At 38.8% G+C, this 13,027-nt stretch overlaps 1 long non-coding RNA gene across 1 annotated transcript in view; it reads right to left on the bottom strand.

Annotated features, from left to right (window-relative positions):
- Window positions 1–11,430: 11,430 nt before the first annotated feature.
- LOC109199641 (uncharacterized) overlaps window positions 11,431–13,027 on the bottom strand; it is a 10,474-nt gene continuing 8,877 nt past the window's right edge. The window contains exon 2 of the long non-coding RNA XR_002059960.2: window positions 11,431–12,563. This is a non-coding gene — a long non-coding RNA (uncharacterized LOC109199641). The remainder of the gene's footprint in view (window positions 12,564–13,027) is intronic.

Consider the following 13,027-nt stretch of genomic DNA (forward strand, 5'->3'; position numbering starts at 1 on the left):
ACAACGTCTCAGCTGTTTGTGGAGGTAAAATACGTCCGCATATGACTCCAATTACGCTCAGCCATTATTGTGAGTGTGCACGCCAAGGGGCTGCGAGACATTTATACAGCCGTATTTCGCACATAACTATTAAAGGCGGAAGAGGAAGTAGTTCCTTTGAATGTAGACAATCCGAATGTTATAGTTTCTTTCCACTGTGTTCCTGTTAATGATAAACTACAAATTTACCCTAAAATACTAAAATATCGATATTTTAATGTGAGAATCGATTCTAGAACATAAATGATTGGTATCGGAGGAATCGATATTTCAGGATCGATCTGCACATCACTAGCTGTCCGAATTCAAAGAGTACTCAAAATGTGGCTGCAAATGCGTCCTACTTTGGCCCGAATTTTAAGGATGGATCCGACATATCCGACATACAACTAATTTTGATTTTTTCAAATTGGTGATATGTTGTGGGGAACAAAGACCAAACGGCTGAATTTATGAAAACGAGGAGAAAACGATCACCTCTTTAAGAATTGGGCTGCTACGGCGTGGATGTACAATGTACAATGTTCTATTAACCCTCATGCTGTACAGCAGCGGTTCCCAAACTGTTTTGCGCCACAGATCGGTTCATGTCAGACACGGAGCTTTTAAGGTATCGCGGATAAATACAACCACATAAAATGATCCGACCAAGACAAAAACTGTGGTATTTTGTAAATATAATAATAAACGTGAATTTACTATGTAATTGTGTAACTTTATCAGCAGCGTCCTCCTGAAAATGTGCCAAATTGACAGTAACATACTCCTCTCTGCCGCTTAATGCTCTCTGGTCGCTATGGTAACGTGTAAATATTTCTTTCAAAATAAGACACACAACTACAACATGGGAAAGACCCAGGGAAACCGAGTTAACAACGAAAACCCTAAAAACCATAAATTTCACACCGGAGCCTTAACTCTGTGGCCCGGTACCAAACGACTCACGGACCGCTGCTGTACAGAAGCTGTGATGTCCAGACGGTGTTCCTCTGGTGTTCTGCTGTGAAAACCTTTGGGCTTAGGGATTAACATAGTTGCCATGGTTTCCTTTCTTCTCTTATTTGTTGTGTGTGATCAGGACAATTCTGGAGAAGATGGGCCTGCAGGGGAAAGTCACCCCCTTGCAGGCCAGAAGACATGAGATAACTTTAAAGAATACAAAGTACGTATGTGTGTTATCAAGAAGATAACTCTTAAGAACACAAGTTAATAAATGTGCAATTACTAAGAGTTGCTGTGGTGTTTTTTATTTGCCTGCTGTCATTTTTGATTTCCTCTGCCTTTAGGGTTGCAAGTATCCAGGCTCAGGAGAGGGGGTCAGTGGGAAGCCCACTGCTGCTACTTGGCCCTGGTTTGCCCTCATGGATGAGGTGATAGGACAGATGCCTTCCATTAAGCCTCCTGTCCTAATTTCCTCTCTCCCTGAGGACACTCCAGGGCCAAGCACAGCAGTGGGTGACCAAAACGACAGCGATGATGAAGCGGCTCAGCCACCTATGACAGGGAGAAAGAGGAAAAGAGATGATGAGCTGCTAGACCTCATCAGAGAGGACATGAGGCAGCAAAGAGAGGCTGAGGAGAGGAGAGCAGGGAGAGGACGGACAGACTGTTTTCACTTCTAGAAAGAGTAGTTCCAAAATGAGTTATGTATTGAGAAATTTATTTATTTGAATATATTTGTTACATTGTTATATGTGTTGCATTAGTTTAAAGGTTTTATGTTATTAATAAATTGATTCAAACAAACAGTAATTGTCACTGAACTCAATTTGATTTACAGGCATTTGTAACACGTATGAACACAACGCTAACTTTGAACAATGTTACTTGGATATTTATTTGATAGCAATAAAGTAAATAACAATAACAATTAAACAAGAATATTTCAAATACACAGTATGTAAAGATGGAAAAACAATTTTTTCAGTTGTTCACACAGGATTAACCTGAGTGACCTGTTCCTGGACCGTTTCTTTAACAACTGTAATAGATTACAGGAAGTCTGAATTCGGACACAGCAGTGGACATAAATACACAGAGGGTTAACGAGGGAAGTGGGAGCACACAGGGAACACAGCTGACACAGATAATCATAACGAGGCAGGGCAGGAGCAAACACAACTTGACGCATACTGACGAGAGACTGTCAAAGTAAAACAGGAAGTATGCAGAGGTGCAGACAGGAGGAGAGAGAGAGCACGGGGAAAGCACAGACATAACGGGCTGGGGAAAACATGGAATAAAACACAAGGAGGGGAGACGAGGGCTCACAGATGCACAGAGGGGCACACAGGGGGTAAAGTCACAAGGGGAAATCAAATAAGCAACATCTTAACAACAACGTAGGAACCAAGGCATAAATAAAGAACAAAACACAAAACACACGAAAGCTAAGAATCCTGGGTCAACATGACCCAGGATCACGACAATATAATTATTGTTTGTGTGGGTGGGTGGGTGTGTGTGTAGACTGAAAACAAGTAAAAGTAAAAATGTGTGCAAGTTACAGACTTCCTTCTTAGGAAATTTACACCACTCTTTTGGAGTCATTTTAATCGTGTGTTAAGACCTTGTATGTGAGGAGCAGGATTTTGAATTCAATTCTGGATTTAACAGGAAGCCAATGAAGGGAAGCCAAAACAGGAGAAATCTGCTCTCTCTTTCTAGTCCCTGTCAGGACTCTTGCTGCAGCATTTTGGATTAACTGAAGGCTTTTCAGTGAGTTTTTAGGACATCCTGATAATAAAAAATTACAGTAGTCCAGCCTGGAAGTAATAAATGCATGAACTAGTTTTTCAGCATCACTCTGAGACACTTTAGAGATGTTGCGCAAATGGAAGAAAGCAGTCTTACATATTTGTTTAATATGTGCGTTGTTTGCTATTATTCCAAATTTAGATTATCACCTTTTAATAATGGGAAGAGATATGAACTGTGTTATTGACCCAACATTAGATAAATCTAGTCCGCGTTCATCTGCACCTACGAAAATGTCCCAGGCTTTTGTCACATTTATGAACCAATATGGCTTTATCGACCCTTGGCGTTTTGCTCATCCTACTGCAAACCAATACTTTTTTTTCTCATGTGCATCGTACATTTTCGTGAATAGATTATTTTCTGATAGATAAAAAGTTTATTCCTGAGATTGTTTTTACTCAGTATCTACCGATAACGGTATCAGATCATGCCACAGTAGTATTAGATCTTCAGTTTACAATGAAGCCAAAGAGATTTAGATATTGGAAGCTAAATCCTCTCTTGCTGGCGGAGACCAACTTTTTGTAAATATATTTCTGAGTCGATTACTTTTTTTTGTGAAACTAATAAAAATAATGACACTTCTCCATCTATCCTATGGGACACTCTAAAAGCCTATATTAGAGGTAAAATTATCTCTTTTACGTCTTATTCTAATAAACTACATAGATCCCAGCAGAAAGAGTTGGAGAAGGCCATAAAAGAGATAGACAATTCTATATCTCTTACAAATACACCTGATCTTTATAAAGAAAGAATAAGACTTCAAACGGAACTAGATATTCTTCTTACTTCAGAAGCTGAACAACTTCTCCTCCGCTCTCGAGGGTTAGTATATGAACACGGTGATAAAGCTGGCCGTCTCCTGGCACAGCAACCGAAGACTAAAACAGCGTCAAATCAAATTATACAGATAACCGATGATTTAGGCTTAATAACTTCAGATCCAGATAAAATTAATGATACTTTCAGATCTTTCTTTACTCAACTTTATACCTCAGAATCTTTCATAGATGAAAGCCAGTTAAATGGTTTTTTTGAAAAATTGGATCTACCTAAAATTTCATCTGAAAATAACTTAAAATTAGATGCCCCTAATACAATTTTAGAAATTAAAGAATCAATACAATCAACGAATAGCGGTAAATCACCAGGTCCAGATGGCTGCCCGGTTGAGTTTTATAAAGTTTTTTCAGATCAGCTAGCTCCACTCCTACTGGAAATGTTTAATTATTCGTTCGAGCAAGGAATTCTGCCACCTACACACATGCAAGCCACTATTTCTCTAATTTTTAAAAAAGGCAGAGATCCACTGAGCTGTACATCCTATCGGCCAATATCACTCCTCCCGGTAGACGTTAAAAGTCTTCCAAAAATCCTAGCCCGGCAACTAGAATCGATTATGCCCTCTATTATCTCAGAGGACCAGACGGGATTTATAAAAGGAAGACGTTCATACTCTAACATAAGAAGACTTCTTGATGTCATTCTTTTTCCATCATCCTCTAACTTTCCAGAAGCCATAATATCTCTTGACGCCGAGAAAGCCTGAGATAGGCCCATTCCACTCTATCTTTTCTTTAAGACAATTTGGTTTTAATAATAATTTTGTTTCATGGGTCAAATTACTCTACTCCTCTCCTTGTGCCTCTGTCTGTACAAATAATCAATGCTCCACTCCATTTCCACTTTTTCGGGGGACAAGACAGGGGTGCCCACTCTTCCCGTTATTATTTGCATTAGCGATTGAACCACTCTCAGTAGCTTTAAAAATGATGAAAGGATTAGGAGGGATTGATAGATGGGGTATAAAACATCAGGTGTCGCTCTATGCAGATGATTTGCTTCTTTATGTGAATGATCCTCTACTAAATATCCCACACATTTTATCAGTATTAAATTCTTTCGAATATTTATCGGGATATAAGCTTAACATCTCCAAAAGCGAATACTTTCCAGTTAATCAAATGGCTGCAGACATACCTACATCAACTATACCCTTTAAAATGGCTAATTTGGGGTTTAAATATCTCAGAATTGCAATTTCACGACCTCTGAGATTAACGCGGGAACAGAATATTACTTTACTTACAATGAAAGTTAAGTATGATCTTCAAAGATGGAACTACCTACCGCTGTCTTTAGCTGGTAGGATTCAAATTATTAAAATGAATGTATTACCTAGATATCTATATGTATTTCAAAGTTTGCCTATTTATCTGCCTAAATCATTTTTTAGAACTATAAATGACGCTATTTCATCATTTATTTGGGCCGGTAAACATCCAAGGGCTAGTCGCTCGCTTCTTTATAGGGATAGATCAGCTGGAGGATTAGGACTGCCTAATTTAATTGGGTATTATTGGGCATCTAATATGTATAATATATCATAGTGGTGTACCTCTCCCTATACTAATTGGTGCCAGAGTGAAGCGGCCTCCTGTTCCTCGTCATTACATGTTTTAGCATGTGATACCTCACAATCATCCCTATTAAGCCGGTCTTCTAACCCAGTTGCCACTGAAACATTAAAAATTTGGTCACAAATAAGATGTTACTTTGGTTGGCTTACCCTCCCTCTTGCAACCCCGATCTGCAACAATCACTTATTTGTGCCAGCAAAGATGGACTTAAGATTCTCTGTTTTAGAACATAATGGACTTGGTACTCTAGGTGATTTATATGTAAATGATGTTGTTGCAAGTTTTAACGAACTAGTTACTCAATAAATAAATCCGATTTTTTTTTCGGTACTTCCAGTTGCGAAAGTTTGCAAAGAAATGTTCAACTTTATTCCCACAAATCCCAACTTCCAGTGGAATAGATTTAGTTCTCAGAGCCAAAACTTTGGTAAAGGGTCATATTTCTTACCTTTATAAACTAACTTAGACCACCTTAAACCACCTAGTGAATTTCTTTTATACAGGACCAAGATGAAATGGGAGTCAGAACTCCATATAAAGACCATTAATTCATCTTGTAGTTGTGCCAGACTTTCATTAATACAATTTAAAGTTTTCCACAGATTACACTACAGTAAAGAAAAATTGTCAAAATTATACCCAGATAAATTTGATGATAAATGCTCACAGATACCTTGCAATCTTACTCATATGTTCTGGGCGTGTCCTAGGTTGTCTGAATTTTGGCATAAATTCTTCAAATTAATTTCAGATATATTGGGTATAAAATTGACTCTGACTCCACATATCGCTATATTTGGCAAACCACCAAATAACCTTTATACTACAGTTATTCAAAATAACCTTATTGCTTTTGCTTCTCTCATCGCTAGAAAAAGAATTTTGTTGTTGTGGAAATCATCTCAGCCACCATTAATTAAAGTCTGGCTACAGGATATTTTAGGACACTTAAAATTGGAGAAGATAAAATTCTCCATCAGAGGCTCATCGGATAAATTTTTACTCACTGGAAACCATTACTTAAATACTTAGAAAAGTTACCAGCACGAGAAATCTCTCTGTAGTCCACAATATGACATCGTACAAATTTTTCTGCTATTCCCGACAGTGGCTGTTCTACCTTATAAGAATACTCTATTTAAAGATATTCCAGCATTATTAATTTGTTTCGACTGAGGGGCAAGTAATCATTAATATTAATATTGTAACTATTGTTGGTTAAGATTTATATCAATATTGATTAATGTTAAGACCTTGTTTTTTTGAGGCTAGCAGATGTTAATGTTAATATAAAACTATAAGGATACGCACTACTATCTTATTGTTGATTTTTTTTTGTTGATTTTTTTTGTTGTTTTGGTTTTTTGGGGTATGGGTCAAGTCATTTTCTCTGTAACATATTCATTTTTACATTATTGGGAGGGAGTGGGGGGTATTCAGGTACTCATCCCATTGATGTTTTTTTGTATGGTATAAAAAAGAAAAAGGAAGATATTATTTCCATATGTACCTGTGTGTTTTATGACAGTGTGGTATTGAAAAATAAAAGAATCCAATATATGCGTTGAAGGACATGTCCTGGTCAAAAATGACTCCAAGGTTCCTCTTCCTTTCTAAGATTTTCAGGGCCGAGTAAAATAACCTCAGTTTGATCTGAATTAAGAAGCAGAAAGTTAGCGGCCATCCAGGTCTTTATGTCTTTAAGACATTCCTGCAGTTTAACTAATTGGTGTGTGTTACCTGGCTTCATGGATAGATAGAGCTGCGTGTCATCTGCATAGCAGTGAAAATGTATGCTATGCTTTCTAATGATGCTGCCTAAGGGAAGCATGTACAGGTCCTTCTCAAAAAATTAGCATATTGTGATAAAGTTCAGTATTTTCTGCAATGTACTGATAAACATTAAACTTTCATATATTTTAGATTCATTACACCCAACTGAAGTAGTTCAAGCCTTTCATTGTTTTAATATCGATGATTTTGGCATACATAACTCATGAAAACCCAAAATTCCTATCTCAAAAAATTAGCATATCATGAAAAGGTTCTCTAAACGAGCTATTAACCTAACCATCTGAATCAACGAATTAACTCTAAACAGATACAAAAGATTCCTGAGGCTTTTAAAAACTCCCAGCCTGGTTCATTACTCAAAACCGCAATCATGGGTAAGACTGCCGCCCTGACTGCTGTCCAGAAGGCCATCATTGACACCCTCAAGCAAGAGGGTAAGACACAGAAAGACATTTCTGAACGAATAGGCTGTTCCCAGAGTGCTGTATCAAGGCACCTCAGTGGGAAGTCTGTGGGAAGGAAAAAGTGTGGCAGAAAACGCTGCACAACGAGAAGAGGTGACTGGACCCTGAGGATTGTGGAGAAGGACCGATTCCAGACCTTGGGGGACCTGCGGAAGAAGTGGACTGAGTCTGGAGTAGAAACATCCAGAGCCACGGTGTACAGGCGTGTGCAGGAAATGGGCTACAGGTGCTGCATTCCCCAGGTCAAGCCACTTTTGAACCAGAAACAGCGGCAGAAGCGTCTGACCTGGGCTACAGAGAAGCAGCACTGGACTGTTGCTCAGTGGTCCAAAGTACTTTTTTCGGATGAAAGCAACTTTTGCATGTCATTCGGAAATCAAGGTGCCAGAGTCTGGAGGAAGACTGGGGAGAGGGAAATGCCAAAATGCCTGAAGTCCAATGTCAAGTACCCACAGTCAGTGATGGTCTGGGGTGCCATGCCAGCTGCCGGTGTTGGTCCACTGTGTTTTATCAAGGGCAGGGTCAATGCAGCTAGCTATCAGGAGATTTTGGAGCACTTCATGCTTCCATCTGCTGAAAAGCTTTATGGAAATGAAGATTTCATTTTTCAGCACGACCTGGCACCTGCTCACAGTGCCAAAACCACTGGTAAACTCTCCTGACCTGAACCCCATAGAGAATCTGTGGGATATTGTGAAGAGAAAGTTGAGAGACACAAGACCCAACACTCTGGATGAGCTTAAGGCCGCTATCGAAGCATCCTGGGCCTCCATAACACCTCAGCAGTGCCACAGACTGATTGCCTCCATGCCACGCCGCACTGAAGCAGTCATTTCTGCAAAAGGATTCCCGACCAAGTATTGAGTGCATAACTGAACATAATTATTTGAAGGTCGACTTTTTTTTGTATTAAAAACACTTTTCTTTTATTGGTCGGATGAAATATGCTAATTTTTTGAGAAAGGAATTTTGGGTTTTCATGAGTTATGTATGCCAAAATCATCAATATTAAAACAATGAAAGGCTTGAACTACTTCAGTTGTGTGTAATGAATCTAAAATATATGAAAGTCTAATGTTTATCAGTACATTACAGGAAATAATGAACTTTATCACAATATGCTAATTTTTTGAGAAGGACCTGTATAATGTAAACGGAATTGGTCCCAGCACTGAACCCTGTGGAACTCCATAATTGACGTTAGTGTGTGAAGAGGACTCTCCATTTACATGTACAAATTGGAGTCTATTAGATAGATATGATACAAACGGCTGCAGCGCAGTACCTGTAATACCTACAGCATGTTCTAATCGCTCTAATGGAATATTTTGGTCAACAGTATCGAAACACAGCACTGAGGTCTAGCAGGACAAGCACAGAGATGAGTCCACTGTCAGAGGCCATAAGAAGATCATTTGTAACCTTCACTAAAGCTGTTTCTGTGCTGTGATGAGCTCTGAAACCTGACTGAAACTCTTCAAATAAGCCATTCCTCTGCAGATGAGCAGTTAGCTGTTTGACAACTACTCTTTCAAGGATGTTTGATATGAAAGGAAGGTTGGAGATTGGCCTATAATTAGCTAAGACAGCTGGGTCTAGAGATGCTTTTTAAGTAAAGGTTTAACTACAGCCACCTTGAAGGCCTGTGGTACATAGCTGATTATTAGAGATAGGTTAATCATATTTAAGATCAAAGAATTAATTAATGGCAGGACTTCTTTGAGCAGTTTTGTAGGAATGGGGTCTAAAAGACACGTTGATGGTTTGGACGAAGTAATTATTGAAGTTAACTCAGAAAGATCAATTGGAGAAAAAGAGTCTAACTTAACATCGATGGTACTAAAAGTAGCTGTAGGTAATATTACATCTGTGGGATGATTATTGGTAATTTTTTCTCTTTTTTTTTTTGTTTTTTTGTTTTTTTGCTTTTTTTTTGTTTTTTCTCTCTTTTCTAAAGAAAAGGTAATTTTTTCTCTAATGATAAAAATTTTATTTGTGAAGAAGTTCATGAAGTCATTACTAGTTAACGTTAAAGGGATTGTTGGCTCAGTAGAGCTCTGACTGTTTGTCAGCCTGGCTACAGTGCTGAAGAGAAACCTGGGGTTGTTCTTATTTTCTTCAATCAGTGACGAATAGTAAGATGTTCTGGCTTTGCAGAGGGCTTTCTTATAAAGCAGCAAACTATTTCTCCAGGCTAAATGATGATCCTCTAAATTTGTGACACGCCATTTCCTCTCCAACTTACGAGTTATCTGCTTTAGGCTACGTGTTTGAGAATTATACCACGGAGTCAGGTACTTCTGATTTGAGGCCTTAGTTTTCACAGGAGCTACAGTATCCAGAGTCGTACGTAGTGAGGAGGTAAAATTATTAACAAGATAATCGACCTCTGTTGGAGTAGCGTTCAGATAGCTGCTCTGCTCTATGTTGGTACAGGGCATTGAAGATGATAACAGTGGGTGGATTATATTCTTAAACTTAGTTACAGCACTTTCAGAAAGACATCTACTTTGATAAAGTCTACTCTCCACTGCTGTGTAATCAATTATTGTAAATGTAAATGTTATCAGGAAATGATCAGACAGCAGAGGGTTTTCAGGAAACACTGTTACATGTTCAGTTTCTATGCCATATGTTAAAATGAGATCTAGAGTGTGATTAAAGTGGTGGGTGGGTTCTTTTACATTTTGAGAGAAGCCAATTGAGTCTAATAACAGATTAAATGCCATGTTGAGGCTGTCATTTTTAGCATCTACATGGATGTTAAAATCACCCACAATAATTATTTTATCTGAGCTGAGCACTAAATCAGATAAAAAGTCTGAGAAATCAGAGAGAAACTCTGTGTAAGGCCCAGGTGGACGATAGATGATAACAAGTAAGACTGGTTTCTGAGTTTTACAGCTGGGGTGGACGAGGCTAAGCATCAGGCTTTCAAATGAATTAAAAGTCTGTCTTGGTCTTTGGTTGATTAATAGGCTGGTGTGAAAAATTGCTGCCACACCGCCCCCTCGGCCTGTGCTTCGAGGTTTCTGGTAGTTAGAATGACTCGGGGGTGTTGATTCATTTAAACTAACATACTCATCCTGCTGCAACCAGGTTTCTGTAAGGCAGAGTAAATCGATTTGTTGATCAATTATTAGGTCATGTACTAACAGAGACTTGGAGGAGAGAGACCTAATATTTAATAATCCACATTTCACTGTTTTACTCTTTGGTTCAGATGTGGATACTGTATTGTTCTTTCTTTGTGATTTTTTATGTTTAAGTTTGTTTGTTGCTGGTTTTTAATTTGTTTTTTGTCTGTTTGGGAGCTGACACAGTCTCTGTGGAGATGGGTTTTTGGGGGGGTAGCAGGAGGAGAGAAGCTGCAGAGAGGCGTGTAAGACTGCAACTCTGCTTCCTGGTCCCAACTAGGGTGGGGCTAGGTTTCCCACTGAGCTCACCCAAAACCTTGGCTGATTGTGACTTACCCCCGTTTTTACACCTTGGCTCATCTGATTAGGTACATTAGGGGGTCCACTGTCCCTCTCGGGGGGGGGGGGACACACTCCCACAGGGCTTAGATCTGGGACTCTCCACCATTTCACCCTAGAACTGAAGAAGCTTCTTGGATGAGAGGTGAAATGTCTGCAAGCATCTTAGGGAAGATGGATTTAAAGAGAACATATTAATGTTGGATGTAACTAACTTAAGGAAATACACAAAGTGTAACTCTTGAAAAAATCTCTTTCAATGTTCAAAATGGTCCAAGTGGATGACAACAACATTTCTCTCAGTCAGTCACCTGTTTGTGTTTATGGAAAACAAGGTACTAATACACTGTGATTGCTCCACATTGTTAGTTTACTCTGCCTGTCTGTGGGGTTTTGACCAGCTTGGAGTGAACAAAAGCAGAAAAACAGTAAAAAACAAACAAACAAACAAACAAACAAAAAACAGACTGTGAAAGTCTAATTTAGTCTAGTTTATTTCATGAAAACAAAAGAAAAACCATTTCCAGCCAGCAGAGAAAAGTAGCATACATGCATGATAAAATGGATACTGCTACATAACATGGACAGTGACAGTGAGAAGTAAAATTCATTGTCTTACCACTTATCATATTCTTTAAACTAAAAAAAAAAAAAAAAAAACACTACAATGAGAGCAGACCGATCCCCGGCTACCAAGACTGATACTTATCAGCTGGCTTTAAAAGATATTTCCATAACTTTATAATACAAGTACTACAACTAAACACTACTGTTTTCTGAGGGGGAATTATGTAAATGTAACAGGAATAACGTTTCAGAGCAATAAAATGCATTAAAATTAAAACACAAAAACTTGATGTACATATCTATACTTGCAGCTTATCAAATTTAAGATTCAGGATTATTTACTGCAGGTCCAGAAATCAGAGCTACCTTATGAGATCCAAGTGTGACATCAGCTGACACTCTTTACAGGAGATTCCATCTGAACTCTGTGGAGCCTGATCTCAAGGTTTTTAAGTCTGACCCTGAAACCAGAAGAGGAACTTTCTGTCTCTGCAGAGTCATTGTGATTCAGTAATAGGAATGATTTCATGATCACGCTTACTCTGATTGCACAGAGCAGATAATGAATAATGAGAATGGGATCGTTTGTGTTTGGAGTATGAACTGATATTCTTGAAGCTCTTGTCACACTGGTCACAGCTGAAGTTCCCTTCAATGTGTGTACGTTCATGATTGTTACGACTGCTCGATTCTGAGAACCTTTTGTTACAGTGTCTACACTTGTATGGTTTCTCTCCTGTGTGGACTCGTTTATGTCTTTTAAGCTGACCTGTAGAGGTGGAGAAGTATGCACACTGGTTACAGGCGTGCTTTTTAACACCACTGTGGAAGATTTCATGTTGTTTAAAATCAGATTGAGTGGGGAAGCCTCTTCCACATTCTTTACAGTAGATCATTTTGTCTTCAGTGTGTTTACGCTGATGCATTTTTAGGTTTCGCTGCTGATTGAAAGTTTTTCCACAAAGGTCGCAACGAAACGCTTTCCCACCTCCACAGTGATGACAGGGTTGAGAACTGGATCCATCTGTGTCGCTCTGCTTCTAAACAAAGACACAAAGACAGTGTAAGTCAAGAGGAACAGCAAGAAGCACTGCTACCCTGGCTGCAAACAGACTCTCACCATACTTTGAGGACAAGTAAATAAAACTTGGAGACTATTAAAAGTCAGCTGATTCTGAGGGGGTCAGGTGGGATACACTGATTGGTTTTAGTTAGATGACCGTCCTGTTGTTCAGTTAGTGAATACAAGTAAAATTGACTGGTTCATATAGAGCACTTTTCTACTCTGAGCACTCAAAGCACCTTATACAACATACCTTACTCACACATTCACACGAATTAGTAGGAAAGGAAATTTCAGGAGATTTTTAAATATATTTGTTTTGTGCCATGTATGAAACTTGGAAGTGAGAGTTAAGTGAGCTGGGACTGAGACTCCACTGAGGGTGAGACCACACCTAAAACCAGATGTCCATGTGCAAAATGGAGGAAATATACTGTGGAA

The sequence above is a fragment of the Oreochromis niloticus genome, linkage group LG9 (assembly GCF_001858045.2).
Source record: "Oreochromis niloticus isolate F11D_XX linkage group LG9, O_niloticus_UMD_NMBU, whole genome shotgun sequence".
NCBI classification, from domain to species: domain Eukaryota; kingdom Metazoa; phylum Chordata; class Actinopteri; order Cichliformes; family Cichlidae; genus Oreochromis; species Oreochromis niloticus.